Source organism: Antechinus flavipes, chromosome 3, assembly GCF_016432865.1.
Source record: "Antechinus flavipes isolate AdamAnt ecotype Samford, QLD, Australia chromosome 3, AdamAnt_v2, whole genome shotgun sequence".
NCBI lineage: Eukaryota > Metazoa > Chordata > Mammalia > Dasyuromorphia > Dasyuridae > Antechinus > Antechinus flavipes.
This window is the reverse complement of record NC_067400.1, coordinates 250,367,825-250,382,838: the sequence shown is the minus strand read 5'-3', so window position 1 is coordinate 250,382,838 and position 15,014 is coordinate 250,367,825. Positions and strand designations below refer to the sequence as shown.

The 15,014-nt window shown below is 37.3% G+C and overlaps 1 protein-coding gene across 1 annotated transcript in view; it reads right to left on the bottom strand.

The window, feature by feature from the left end:
• ETS2 (ETS proto-oncogene 2, transcription factor) overlaps nt 1–9,423 on the bottom strand; it is a 33,255-nt gene extending 23,832 nt beyond the window's left edge. The window contains exon 1 of the mRNA XM_051984875.1: nt 8,215–9,423. The gene's annotated coding sequence lies outside the window, so the exon portion shown is untranslated. The remainder of the gene's footprint in view (nt 1–8,214) is intronic.
• Nucleotides 9,424–15,014: the final 5,591 nt, after the last annotated feature.

Sequence of the window (15,014 nt, the reverse complement as noted above, 5' to 3'; positions counted from 1 at the left end):
TGTGGGAGGTGAGGCTCTCCTTGTGCCCAGATTAAGGAAGGAATGTGGGAAGGAAGCACAATGATAATAATTTACCCTTGTATAATTCTTTAGTTTACATAGCTCTAATATATATTTAGAGACATCCATACCTTATTTCATGTTATCCTTACAACCCTAGTATTTCAGTATATTATCACTTCTTTACATATAAGAAAAGTGAAGGTCAGAATGATTAAATGGTCAGTAGAAAGCTAGGAATTAAATCTAAGTCTTCCAAACTCAAAACTAATCCTTTTTAGATCTATACAGAGTTCTTTCTTGGGTCCTCTCTTTAATTTGGACCTACTCTTTCTTGGTGATTTCATCAATTTTCATATTCAATTATTTCTATTAAGATGTCATTCAACTCTATGTACTTTTACAAGTCTCTTCTGATCTCCAGTCCTGCACCATTACTTCCAGTGGGTCATTTCAAAATGAATGATCCATTGTTACTCCAAAGTCCAAAACAGGATTGTCTGTGTTTTCCTAGAACCCATCTCTCTTTTCAACTTCCTCGTTTTTGACAAGGGCCCCACTGTCTTTGAAGCTTAAAATTAAAAAAAAAAAAATCTCCCAATAACAACAACATGAAGATTCTAGCAACTGGTCCCATCACTTTCTAGTAAATGAGGAAGAAGAAATGGAAGCGATGGCAGATTTTATATTTTTGGGCTCAAAAATCACTGCAGATGGTGATTTCAGCCATGAAATTAAAAGATACTTATTTCTTGGAAGGAAAGCTATAGCAAATCTGAACAGTATACTAAAAAGCAGAGACATCACCATGCCAATAAGGTCAAAGCTATGGTTTTTCTAATAACAATGTATGACTGTGACAGTTGGATTGTAAAGCCATATAAATGGCCAAATAAAAGATAGGATTCACTGGAAAAGTGTTGATGTTGAGAAAGATTGAAGGCAAAAAGGAAAGGGGAACTAGCAGAGGACGAGATGTATAAACAGAATCAAAGAAACAAAGAACACGAACTTGAGCAGATTTGGAAAGATAGTAGAGCATAGAAGGGCCTGGTAACATCAGAGTCACAAAGAACCCGACAGGATTGAATGACTGAACAATAACCACTACTATCATATTTATCCAGGCTTGAAACCCCAACATATCTTAGACTCCTTCTCCCCACAAATCCAATTCTATTTGACCATCTCCACTGTACCTCTCATACCCATCACCATCCCTGTGCTTACAAGCCCACCAATCTAGTTCAGACCCCCATCATTTTATGCCTGGACGATTACAGTGATCTTCTCATTGGTTTCCTTGTCTCCAGTCTCCCCTCTGCAATCCCATTCTTCACACAGCTGTCAACATGATATTACTAAAGGGAAGGTGTGACTATGTTATTTTTCAGTTTTGAAAAGATTCAGTGGCTACCTCTGGTTTTAAGATTAATTAAAACTTCTCTTTTGGGTATCTTTTAAAACCTTTCACAATGTGACTTCAGTCTACCTTTCCATGTGTATTATATAAAACCGCCTAACTTTGCCTTCTAAGCAAACTGACCTTCTTACTATTTCTCATATGACATTCTAATTCTGGCCTCTATGCCTTTGTATGAGATTTTCCCTACTCCCTAAAGACTGAATCTTTACCTCATCTACATTTCTTAAAATATAAGATTGCTTCAATGCCAGTTCAAGATCCATCTCTATAAGATCTTTCTTAATCAACTCAGTTGCTACTGCCACCTCTATCTCCAAATTACTCAATATTTACTTGGTCTATATTTTATATTTACATATAAATATAATATATATTATATTTATGAGAGGCAGTATGGCATAATAATTAGAAAGCTGGCCTCAAAGCCAAATGGATGGGTTTATGTCCTGCCTCTGACATATACTGGATGCTTGATCCTGGGCAAATAATTTTAACCTTTTAGTGGTTACAAAAGAAATATTGGCCATTAAACCTTGGATTCCTGAAGCTGCATGTTGACTTATAAAACCACATGTTAACACTGTCTATTTTCTTCTGTATTTTGATTTATTTTGTGAAACACCTCCCCATTACATTTTAATTTGTTCTTGCCTACATGGGAGTGTTAATTGGCTTAGTGTTTGACATCTCTGTTCTTGGTCACTCTCTAAGACAATAAATTGCAGATGACAGTCTGTATTGGCAAATGGATTATTCTCATTGTAGGATTTCTCAAACCAATTAAATCACAGGTCTAGTCCCTATAACTCTTATTTTATATTGATTGTATAGTGTATGGACTAAGATATACATCTTGCCAAAAATATTACCACTGATCATTAAGACACACAACACCACTATGAGCTACTTATGTGTGCATTTTGTTTCCCCCTTTGTCTTTGTTTTTGTAATCTCAAAGACTGATCTTCTCCTATGCCAGAGTTTCAGCTTTAAGAACACACATTTAAAAAACAGGCCAAATTCATATAATTCTATTACTTGTTCAAATTCACAGAAGTTTGAGGTCTGACATTTCAATATTTCATCCATTTTTTTTTGAAAATTTGAATAAAATTATATAGCAGAGTATTTCTACATATTTCTCCAAGAAGTATATCCTGATTCTTTCTGTTACAAATATCTCTATTTTCTTCTGAATTCAAGGTCATCTTTTTACATAGAAATTAAATTTTACTTTGTTTTGTAGTAATTTGTGTACATATTACTTTCTTTAAAAGACTAAATTTCTTAAGAGTTAGGGAAACATGAACGAGAACCACTGGCACTGTCATTATCAAGAGGCTAATCAAGGGCCAAGAAAAGAAACACTGACTATTTGATTCTGCTGAAGCAGATTTATGATGTATTCCTACTGAACTCTCATTTTTTTTTCTTTTATTCTTCCAGGGAGACTAAGTTCATGTTCAAAGGTAACTCTTAAAGTTACATTTACATCTTTTGTTTTAACTATTACTGTACTGTTAGAAAAAGGATTGATCTTAATTGATTGGTTGTGTATTTCTTTATTTCTGAAGGAAAATCAAAGTGGGGAGATGGCAGGAGAATCAGTGACTGGCAAAGCATGAGAGATAAATAGCAAAGATAGGCAACTTTTGTATGGGTTTCTGGGAATGATTTTTTTCCCTTAGACATTGTATCATGCTTTTTTCTCCATTGTTTTCCTACAGAAATGCACAGGAATCACTCCACAGGAGAAGTTAAATGATTAGAGTAATGACTAGAGGGATGTTGAGAAAAAGGGAATAGCTGATGGGGCCAAATACATTCCAAAGGTGGGGGGATCAGCTACAAACAAGTGTCTTCACTTTCAACCTAACAGACTTCCAAAAACTTCACACAAATAGAAGAAGCATCTATAATGGATTCATGGAAGTATCAAACTATGCCCTATAGCATCTAGTACAATGTTTTGTCCCTAGTGTGTCACAAATTTATGAAGTTGAATCATTTAAATTGTAATTAGATTTATTCTTAGGTTAATTTTCAACTACTTAAAATCATTGTTAGTAATAATATAAATCCAACCTAAGAAATATTACTCAATCTTTTTGCTTCAATATTTTAGTAGCGATAAAGCTTCTGTCATATTGGAGAGAACTAACTGCTTACAATACAATAGGCATTATTAGTCTGTTCCTGAGGGCTACATAGCAATTATATAGTACTTCAAGATTTGCAAAGTGCCTCTGTGCATTATCTCATTGGAGCCTGACCACAATCTTGTGAAACAGATGCCATAGGTATTATTATTCCCATTTTACAGATAAGAAAATTAAGACTCAGAGAAATTAAATGAGTTGCCCAAGTTCACGTGTCACTGGACTTCAGAAGGCCTCATTCAATTTTCTATGTATATCTAATACAATATATAAACATGTTTGTGGTTTGTTTTTTTAAAAATAGTCTTTTATAATATTCTACCAGTCACAATTAAAAACAATTATCAAGATTTGACTTTGAAAAATGAAAATAGAAAATGGTTTTTAAAAATGCATACTGCAAATGTATCAATCCCAGATGAGAAGTAGCAAAATGTAATCATATATGTATGTATGTGTGTAGTATGTGTGTACTTGGCATCCCAGATTTTCTACATTAAGTTTAATTTAGAATTCCCATTTATTAATACAGTGGGGCATCTTTCCATCATGAGATTATACAAGGAGAATATTATTAGTCTATATTCCTATTGATTATTCCTCATTTTAAGTATCTCCAGATTGAAGGATTTTGCAATTTATTTTGTATAAATGTTCTTATGACATATTAAGTGAGAAATCTAGATATTTTGAATGACAAATATTTGTATTCTCACTAGTTAGTTGCATGAACTGAATGACTGCAAATTTCCATAAATATGCCAAAAGCTATTGTCCCCCCCAGGCCCTATAACTCGAAAAAGTTTATTTTCCTTCAACTGGTTTAACACTTGCCCACTTGCTTTATCTGTAACTTCAGGTCCAGGTCACTGCCCAACAAAGCCTGGTAAAACCTGAGCGCTAGCTAATCAGTGTCTGAACCTGTCTGCCCTGCTTAGTTCCACCCACACTCCCAGAATATGCAGGTTAGCTTTGGAAGGGAGCTTAGACTGAGGATAACCTAGTTCCCTTGGAATGGAGATCAGTCAAAAAGAGATGCTGTGGCTTAGACTTCTTCAATAACTTATTAATTTCTACCATTCCATTTAAAATTCTTTCGATTTACTAATTTTCTGTTTTCAAGAGTCCCTAGTCAGTTACTAGTACTTGAACCAAAAACATCAAACATTTCCTCAGGCTGGGAATGACAGCCTATGAATGATGAATGGCATGAGCTAGGCTATTCTGAGTGGGTGGAGAGACCTTGGGTGGTGTGTTTTCTTTACAATAATGACACTTTTAAATGTTTGTCCAAGTTAAATTTCAGGGTAGAATGTTTTTCCAGTTAGGCTTTTATTCAAAACATTTCAGATGAGAATGCAGTAGATTACATTAAGTTAAAAATAAGAAGTCCACTTTGAAGAAAGGAAGAAGTTTATTCTAATTGACTAGTTGACCATGATTAATCTATACAGGTGAAATTTATGTGTGTTATCAGTACTCTAAAGACAAATCAGTGTAATAAATCTCTTAAATTAAACTTTATTGCAAATTAGTAACATTATAAATAATGGAAGTATGTTATGCTCCATATTTAAATATCTCATTTTCATGGCTATTAATTTCACAGAAACTTAAAGTATTGTACATTATTCTTTTAAACTTACTCAGTAAAAATAAATATTAATCTTATACAGCAACAAAAATTGATTTATGGGTTATACTTGATGTGTTATATTTTAACAAGCTATGTTCAGTTTTTTTAAAGTAATTAGGTTATGTCTAGCTGAAAGTATTTCCTAGAATACTTTGATTCTGCATGATTTTTTATAAAACTCATTAAAAAATGAACAAAAGAATTCTATTTTGTAGATAATAATTATAGCTCTTTATATAGGAGTGGCAGGGAACCTTTTCTCTTAGTATTTGTATTAAAAGCCAGAAATACATTTTTATATTAATTCTATCTCAGTCAACAAAACTGAATGCTAGAACTAAAGAATTAAGAATCATCCCCCTTGATCTCCCCCCAAAAATAGGAAGGGGGAGAGAAAAGTGTCCATAAGAATGTTAGAGCTGGAAGGAGTATGACGCCACATTCTACAGGTCAGAAAAATGATAACAACAAAGAATGATATTTACAAGGTTGTACATGCGAGTTTATAGCTAATTCAAGGATCAATCCTCTTAATTCAAATCTAGTGTTATTTCACTTGTGTGGATTAACCATGATCTATTGACAAGTAAGAATAAATTGCTTCCCTTCTTTAAAGTAGACTACTCATTTTTAACTTTGAAATCCACCACATCTAAAGTGATTTTAGTGTTTGTTATACTGGATGTGTAAAAAATTACTATCTTAAAATAAAATACCACTCCACCTCATCAGGGTTATTCCAACACTGAAGTTGTTTGCATTTTCTAATTAGCACGAAGATGAGTGTGTTATATAATCCCCCCCCCCCTTTTTTAGTTGGGGGATAGTGAGGAAGGGTGCTGAAGTATTTTGAAGGAAAGCCTAATATGAAATTTAGCCCAAAAATAATATCAAAAAGTCTCACTGTTAAAAAGAAAACACTCTCCATTTGTCTATCATTCTTAGCCTGAGGAATGGCTTGTTCCAAGGCCCTAAGTACTTAAGAGTACTGGATTGAGTGGCTCTTAGAAATAGAATAAAATTATTTACTTGATAGAGGTTATGATTGGTGAATCTTTCGATTTACCAGATTCCTTTGCTCCTCACTAGAGCTCCCTTCCTCAACCAATGTATTTTCTGAAAGTGTGGGTGGAATTAAGCTGGCAAGACAGGTTCAGACACTGATTAACTCAGACCCAGATTTTGCTTGGCTTCTTCGGGCAATGACCAGGACCTGAGGTTCAGGTAAAGGAGGAAAGAAAACTTTTGTAAATTTTAAAGCCGGAGGTGGGGGGAAGGGAGGGAGGAGACTGAGGAATTCTGGCATGCAGCATATTTATAAAAAGTTCATTAAAAACAGAATCAAAATCTGAGAAGGAAAAAAAAAAAAAACCTGGCCTTGTGCCCCTCCCAAATCCGGGAAGCATTTTTCATCCTGTGACGTCATAGCAATAGCAGAGCTCAGATCCCGACTAATTCTAAACAATAACAGGGTCAGATGTCAGAGTACGGGCCGTTTTATCTTTGCATTTGTACTTGTAACCCAGTGCCTAAAAATGTCAGGTACAGAGCAGGGACTTAATAATAAATTCTTGTTAGTTAATTGAAAGAATATGCATAAATAAGACTGATGGGTTATGAATTCATTAATCCCTAAATCATTAAAAGCTATTTTAACCTACTTTCATTCTTCTACCACATAAAGTATTGCATTTCATGTCTACCGGAGAAAAGAGGTCTACCACACACTTCATATCCTCAAAATAAAAACAAAAACCAGCACCTTTCTTCACTCTCTCCGTCATCCCCCTCCCCCATACCAATCACTTGATACATAGCGCCCTACGTGAAACAAACATGTCCAATATAGCAACATTAAATCACTTAAACGCAATGCATTTATATAGCTAAGCTATATAAATCATAGATTCTTCCCCTATCTTCCTCACTCCCTTCATCTGAGCATATTTTAAAATCTTTGGGGAATAACATTAAATAATAGACTGTGAAAAGGAAAGCCCTAATTTAAAAATGAAAATAAAACCCAAGGAAAACATGGGTGAATGTTTCCCTCCAGTGATAGACGAAGACTTAAGGGCCCCCACTTCCCTTTCCAATTAGCCGGTCAACTAGCACTGTAAGGACTTATGACCCGGCGCGCACAGCGCTTAGGGATACAAAGAAGTGGGGAGGGGGGAAAAGCGGATTCTGCCCTCAAGTAGTACACATTTTAATGGCGGAAGCATCCTACCAGCAAAATGCATACACTGTAGGTGGAAGGTAATTTCTAAATTAAGGCATTGGCGGGGGGCGGGGGGAAAGGAGGACGAGGGAGAAGGGGGCGGTGAAGGCTTCTTGCATGTTAGAGCTGAGCTTTAGGAAGGAAAGCATGAAGGCTGCGGAGGTGAGGAGGAGGGAGAGCATTCCAGGCAGGGAGCCGGGAGATGAAGGGTCATTATTTTAATCTGGTCACACACCATAACTTCTACCTTTGAAGTGTAATAAATATCGGGTCCACCCACATTTCATTACATTTCGAGGGGCAGGCCACTGGGAGAGCAAAGAGCAAGCTAATTAACACCACCCTTCTAGGAAATGCAGCTGGGGGAGAGGGAGGCAGGGGAACAGGGGATGCAGGGGTGCCTTTGCCATTCTCTCCCCGGCACAGCTGGAAGCGACGCTTTCTTCCAGGAGTTCTGGAGCCGTATTAGAGCTCTTCTCTGTCCCTCCGTTGCTGGCCTGGCCCTCAACACTCCCTAGCACAACCACCCAACTTCCGTGGGTGCTGAGCTTCGCTTTCCCCCTCCCTCCGTCGTTCAACAAATCGCTGGCCGGGTCGGGCAGAAGAGGCAGTACCCCGCAGGCCGCTGCCAGCGTCTGGCCCGAGACGCCTAAAGCTTTTCCCGGCTCAGAGCCCCGGAGGTTACCTTCGGTCCCCCGCCCCCCACCCCGGCGCCCCCTTTTTCCAGGAGGCAATCCCCTCTCCCCACTTCGGGCGGGTCGCGCTTACTCACCTGGAAGGCGGGCTCAAGAAGTTCCAGCACAGGCCGAGGTCCACAAAGCCCAGGGCGCCCCTGCCTCACAAAAGTGGGGAGTTCCCGGCAAGCTCAAGGGTCACCACGCAGCAGGATTAGGAATGGGGAAAAACCAAGCCCCAAAGAGGATGAGGAGGAGAGGAGGCGGCGGGGGCGGGGGAAGGTTGGTCAGCACTAGAAACGAAGAGACCCGTTCCGCTCTCGGTTGGACCTGAAATGGCAGCCCTGCCCCCGGTTCGCTGGCTCCGAGCTCAATCGCCTCGGGAGGAAGTAACTCGATCGTCACCAACTCCTACGGCTCTTCAGGGGCGGGGAAAGCAGAGAGGGAGGAGGAGGAGGAGAAGGAGGGGCTTCGCGTCCTCCGCCTAGGCCTGTTCTCCCTAATTTTTTTTTTCCTGGTTTCTCGTCTTCCTCGCTCCCAGTATCTATGGCTGTCTCATCTTCTCTTCTCCATTCTCTATCTCCTCCCTTTTATACTTTCACTTGTTCTGCTTCATTCCAGACTGAGAAATTCAAGTCCTCCACGTCGCCGATCCCTCTTGTGTTTTGTTCACAACGTAATGTCAATGGCGTCTCGGTTGCCTTCTTCCTCTCCAGGCAGCAAAAAAAGCTCGGCCCGAGGCAGTCCAACTCAGTACAGGGCCGGCTGCGCATTAACCTCGATGAGCAGTTTCCTGGCCAAATAAGGCGGTGGGACTACGTGTCTCTTTACAACGACAAATGTTTCTGTAATTCCCCTCCCCCCTCCCTTTCCCTTCCTTCCCATCCATCCTCTTTTCCCTCGCTCCCTTTCTTAATTTCTTCCTATCTCTCTTCCTTCTTCCCTCCGTCCCTTAATTCCTTTCTCCTTTATTCCTTTCCCTCACCTTCCCTCCCTTCTTTGCTGCTTCTCTCCCTTTCTTCTTCCTCTCTCTCCTTCCCTCCCTCTCTTCCTCCTTCCTTCTCTTCCTCCCTTTCCTTCACCCTCCTCCTCCTTTCTTTCCTTTTTCCCTCCCTCTCTCCCTTGCATCTTTCTTCCCTTTTTATAGATCATGAGACACAATATGAAAAAAAAAATCCACCATTTTTCTTTGGACAAATGTTTTGTTTAAGCCATTATTGTTTGATAGTGCTCTCCATTGCAGCGTCTTCCACTTTGACTAGGTAAAAGAGGCTGTTCTTTGTTTGCCTCATTTCTTACTTAGCCTTAAATCATTAAATGGGTATTGCCTCAATCAAACTGTTATCTGTTAAAGACCTCAGCTTAAAAAGGCCAGCTGATTTTTTTTTTTTTTTTTTTGCACAGCACGACGAATATGGAAATGTTTAGAAGAAGTGCACACGTTTAACCTATATCAGATTGCTTGCTGTCTAGGAGTGGAGGAGAGGGAGAAAAATTTGTAACACAAGGTTTTGTAAAGGTGAATGTTGAAAAGTATTTTGCATTTATTTGAAAAAATAAAATACTATTAAAAAATTAAATGGCCAAGATCTCTCACTACATTCAGGACTATCACCCGTTGTCTTCATCTCATCCCTAGTCCCAAAGGGCTGCTCTGGACAGTGAGGCTGGTGACCTTGCACTCTCCTTCACTTAAATCCAATTCCCTTGTGTGTCAAGACATCACTTGTGTGATATCATGATCCTCTTCAAGATCTAAGAGCAAATAGCACCTTCTGCAGATAAGTGCTGAACCACAAACACCTCTAAATTCCCTTTTATTCAAGTACTCATGTGTGTGTCATCCTTTTAGGTATTAAGTTTAAAGGTAGAAAGGAAATAGTTCCTGCCCTCAAAGAAATTTACATTTTACTTAAAGTAGGGAAGGTTCATTCATTCTTTCAAGAAACATTAAGGACCTACTGTGTGCCAGGTGCTGTGCTGATTACTGGGAGTACAAAAGGGCAAAAGATAGTATTTGCCCCCAGAAAGTTTATCATCTATTAGGGGAGCACATACAAGGCAAGCTATTTAGAGAATGAATAAGGAGTGATAATACAAGGGAAAGCACTGGAATTAAGAGGGAGGTAGGGAAGGGATGTAGGATGTAGATTTTAGTTGGGACTTAAAGGAAGCCAGGGAAATCAGTAATTTGAGCAGAGAAAAAAACATTTTAGGGATATGTTTGGAGTTGAGAAATGGGTGTCTTGTTGGTGAAGCAGTGAGGAGGTCAGTGTTACTGCATGGGAGAGTTGGGGAGTAAGGTGTAAGAAGAGTGGAAAGAGAGAAGGCTAGGTTTGTTTCCTTTTTGGCTGAGGCAATTGGGGTTAAGTGACTTGCCCAGGGTCACACAGCCAGGAAGCGATAAGTGTCTGAGAAAAGATTTGAACTCAGGTGCAACTGACTTCAGGGCTGGTGCTCTATCCACTGCACCACCTAGCTGCCCCTGGTTATAAAGATTTGAGTGTGAAACAGAATTATCTCTTTGCTCTTGGCGGCTATACGAGGCTACTGGAATTTATTGAGTTAGGGGGATGACATTATTAGATCTGCATTTTAGGAAAAATTATTTTGTTGACCAAATGGCAGATAGATTGAAGTAGATAGAGACTTGAAACAGACTGACCCTTCAGTAGTCTATTTCAATAATCAAAGCATGTCAGATAAGAGGAAAACCAGAAGAATGGTTGCAGCGTGTATATAAGTAAATAAATAAAGTAAAAAATAATACAAAGTAATTTTAAAAGAGATAATAACTGGTAGAACCAGGAAAAAGCATAATATATAGGGGATAGCACCTGGCACATTATTATTTATAGTTTTTAATAGCTACATTTCCATTTTATTCCTCCTATCTTTCTCCCTAAAAGTCACTCACGTGTGTGTGTATGTATATATATATATACATACACACACATATATATACATACATGTATATATATGCATATATGTATGTGAATATATATGTGTATATATATTTCCACCCCTTATAGCACAGTAATATTCCATTACATTTGTTGTAGTTTAGGTACTTTTAAAAGATCAGCACCCTTTTATTTCAGATGCCTGAAAATTGAACAAAGGACGAGGTTTACTTTGTTCTAATAGCAGAGATAAACAATAAGGCTGCAATAGTACTTAGTTTCTGTGGACTTAGCCCTTTTAACTCCCTTGTCTCAAACTTAAAACAAATCTGGTTAATAACATTATCAGCGTATGGCAATTACATATGGTTTCAAGTACTTATCAAATCTGAGGGAGATTTTTATGCCTCTCAACCTGAAAGTTGTAGTGGAGAAACTAGGCCAATTAAATTGCAAGGAGAGAGGAAACTGGATCTGAAGAAAATTATGGGAGAAGGAAACGATGTGAGGGAAATGGAGGCCAGGAAAACTGATTCTATGCATACAGCCCCTTGGTGGGGAGGTTCTAAATGCTTATAGGGTTCTTATTAGAGAGTCTTCTTGTCATGGGTACTAAGGAAGGGAAAAGGAAAACAAACACCCAAAATATGTGGACAAGAAAAGGCAATAATCTTAGGGCTTTTCTCCTCTTCTCCCCTCTTTTAAAGGACCAAATTTCAAATATTAATGGATAGTCTTCTTAGTATAGGCAGGACTAAGGGAAAAAGGGGGAAAAAATTATGAATATGTGGAGGAGAGCAAAAATCAGACCTTGTAGGTTTTTTCTTCCTCCTTTAGAAGGACTAAGTCTCAAAGTCACACTGTCTTTGAGATTCACAGTGGATCTTCTAAATACAAAGTGGTGATGAACCAGAGCAGCCCCACAAAAACTCAAAATCATAGCACAGATGGTAACACTTCTATTATACTTGCAGATTTTTTCTCCTGCTTGCATGTTACTGCCTCAGGAATCTAAGTTGACACAAAGAGTCTCTGCATCTCTACCCACTCAATATTCCCTGTACTACCTGAAACAACCTCTCCCTCCCTGAAAGCTGCATCAGGGAAATAATACAAAATCTTTGCCCTAGCACAGAAAAGATATACAGCAAGCATACTATGGCACTTAGTTCACTTGTCCCTATCCTAAAATGCCTCTATTCTGTAAATTACTAGAATATGGTGATATCAGAATATTTTGATATGGTGATTTGCATGGTCTCAGGTACCCACCACATCCAAGAAATACAGATTACTAGATTGGACTGGGCCTTTTTTTATGTCTTTCAATCAGGAACTCAGTTAGGAAATATAAAGCCAGGTGGACTGTGTGAAGAAGCTGAATCAGAGAATACTGGCCAGGAAAATTATGGTCCTAGTATATCAGCTATATAGCACAACTTTTTTTTTTTTTTTAAAGGTATTCCCTGATCAATGGATATCTGTGTTATCTCCACTTCTTTGCTGCTTCAAAAAGTATCTTTTAGTACATCTGCACCTTTTTTAAAAAGTGTGCATGTGTGTGACTTACTTGGGGTATATATCTGGCAGAGATAGGTCTTCTGAGGCAAAGGATATAGACATTTTAGTCATTTCCTTAGCTTTTGTTTGAACCAAATTAGAGCTCTATCAATAGAACTTTATTGTGCTTGTTTATCTATAAGTAACCTACTCTGAACATAAAATCCATTTATCTAAATAAAGCTTTCTTTATATTTTTTCATCATAGCATATTAGTGAGAGACACAGTTTGGTTTGAATTATTGGAGTTAATTATTTTCATTACTAAAACTAGACACGTATCTTCATAAAAATTTTAGGTTTTAATATACATACATACACATGTAAATAATGATAGCTCATTCACAATTGTCTATAAATAATCTTTGACTATAGACCCCACATATCCCTTTCCCTTTACTTCTCTGTGAGTCAACCCATATGACAAACAGCATGTTTTAGAGAAGAAAAAAAAGTCAGCATAACTGATAAATACATTGAAAATATCTGAAAGCATATACATTGTGTGACTCCTGTGGATAAATTGGAAATATTTCCTCTTATCTCTTCATTTGAGTCTCACTTGATCTTTATGGTTTTGTTTCATTCACTTTTGATTTTTTTAGGGTATCCTTTTCTTTTACATTGTAGTTACCACGTATATTGTTTTCATGGCTCTATTTACTTTATTCTGAATTGGTTCATGTAAATCTTTCCATGCATCTTTGTAGTCATCACACATAATCTCTTATTCTATTACATTTTTGTACTATAATTTGTTTAGCCATTCCCCAATTGTCTTTCCTCTTATTGAAAGCTTCTTAGGATATAAACCCAGCAATGAAGTCTCTTGTTCAATAGGCATTTTATTTTATTTTTCTCAGTAGTATTTTATTTTTCCAAATACATGTAAAGATAATTTTCAATACTCATTTTTGTAAAACTTTGTGTTCCAATTTTTTCTCAAAGTATGGCATTTTAGTCACATTGGCATACTTCCAAAATGGTTGTACCAATTTACAGCTCCACTAACATATTACTGTATCTCTCTCCATTATTCTTCCAACATTGACTATAGCCTTTTTTTTTTGTAATTTTTGCCAATTCAAAGTGAAAACTCAGGGTTGGTTTGATTTATAATTCTCATTTTAGGGATTTGGAACATTCATTTATCCAAATTGGGAATGTTTTATGCAGTTTAATTGTTCGTTTCTGACCTCATTTCTAAAATGTGTAGAGAATTGAATCAAATTTATAAGAATAAAAGCCATTCTCCAACTGATAAATGATCAAAGGATATAAACAGACAATTTTCAGATAAAGGAATTGTTTCTAGTCTTGTTTCTAGTCAGAAAAAATCCTTGAAATCACCCATTGATTAAAGAATAAGATAGCTCTGAAGTACTACTTCATACCTTTCAAGATTGGCTAAAGTGACGGGAAAAGATAGTGATAAATAATAAAATAAATAATAAAAAAATAGTGATAAATATTGGAGGGGATGTGGGAAAACTGGGACACTGATACATTGTTGGAGGAGTTGCCAACTGATTCAACCATTCCGGAGAGCAATTTAGAATTGTCCCCAAGGGGCTGTCAAACTGTGCATACCCTTTAAATCAACGTCTCTACTAGGCCTATATCCCAAAGAGATCTTAAAGGAAGGAAAGGGACCCACATGTGCAAAAATGTGGCAGCCCTGTTTGTAGTGGCAAGAAACTGGAAACTGAGTGGATGCCCATCATTTGGAGAATGGCTGAATAAATTATGACATATGAATATTATGGAATATTATTATTCTGTAAGAAACGACCAGCAGGATGATTTCAGAAAAGCCTAGAGATAACTTACATGAACTGATGCTAAGTGAAATGAATAGGACCAAGAGAACATTGTACATGACAAGATTTATGAGATGATCAATTGTGGTGGATGTGGTTCTTTTCACAAGGAAGTGATTCAGGCCAGTTCCAAGAGACTTGTGATAAGAGCCAGCTGCATCCAGAGAGAGGATTACTGGGACTGAATGTGGATTACGTCATAGTATTTTTCACCTTTTTTTTGGTGGTGGTTGTTTGCTTGCTTGTTTTTTTCTTTCTCTCTTTTTTTTCCCCTTTTGATCTGATTATTCTTGTGCAGCATGATAAATGTGGAGATATGTTCAGAAAAACTGCACATGTTTATATATATAATATTACTTCTTTTCTAGGGAAGGGAGGAGGTGGGGAGGAAGAGAGAAAAATTTGGAACAGAATTTTGTAAGGTTGAATGTTGAAAACTATCTTTGTATGTATTTTGAAAAATAAAAAGCTATTATAAAAACTGTTCATTTCCTTTGATTGCTTATCTATTGGGGAATGACTATTAGTATAAAATATATGTGTGTATTATATGTGTGTGTATATATATGTATGTATATATGATAGTAAAATAGCAAACTCTAATTGGAGATATTT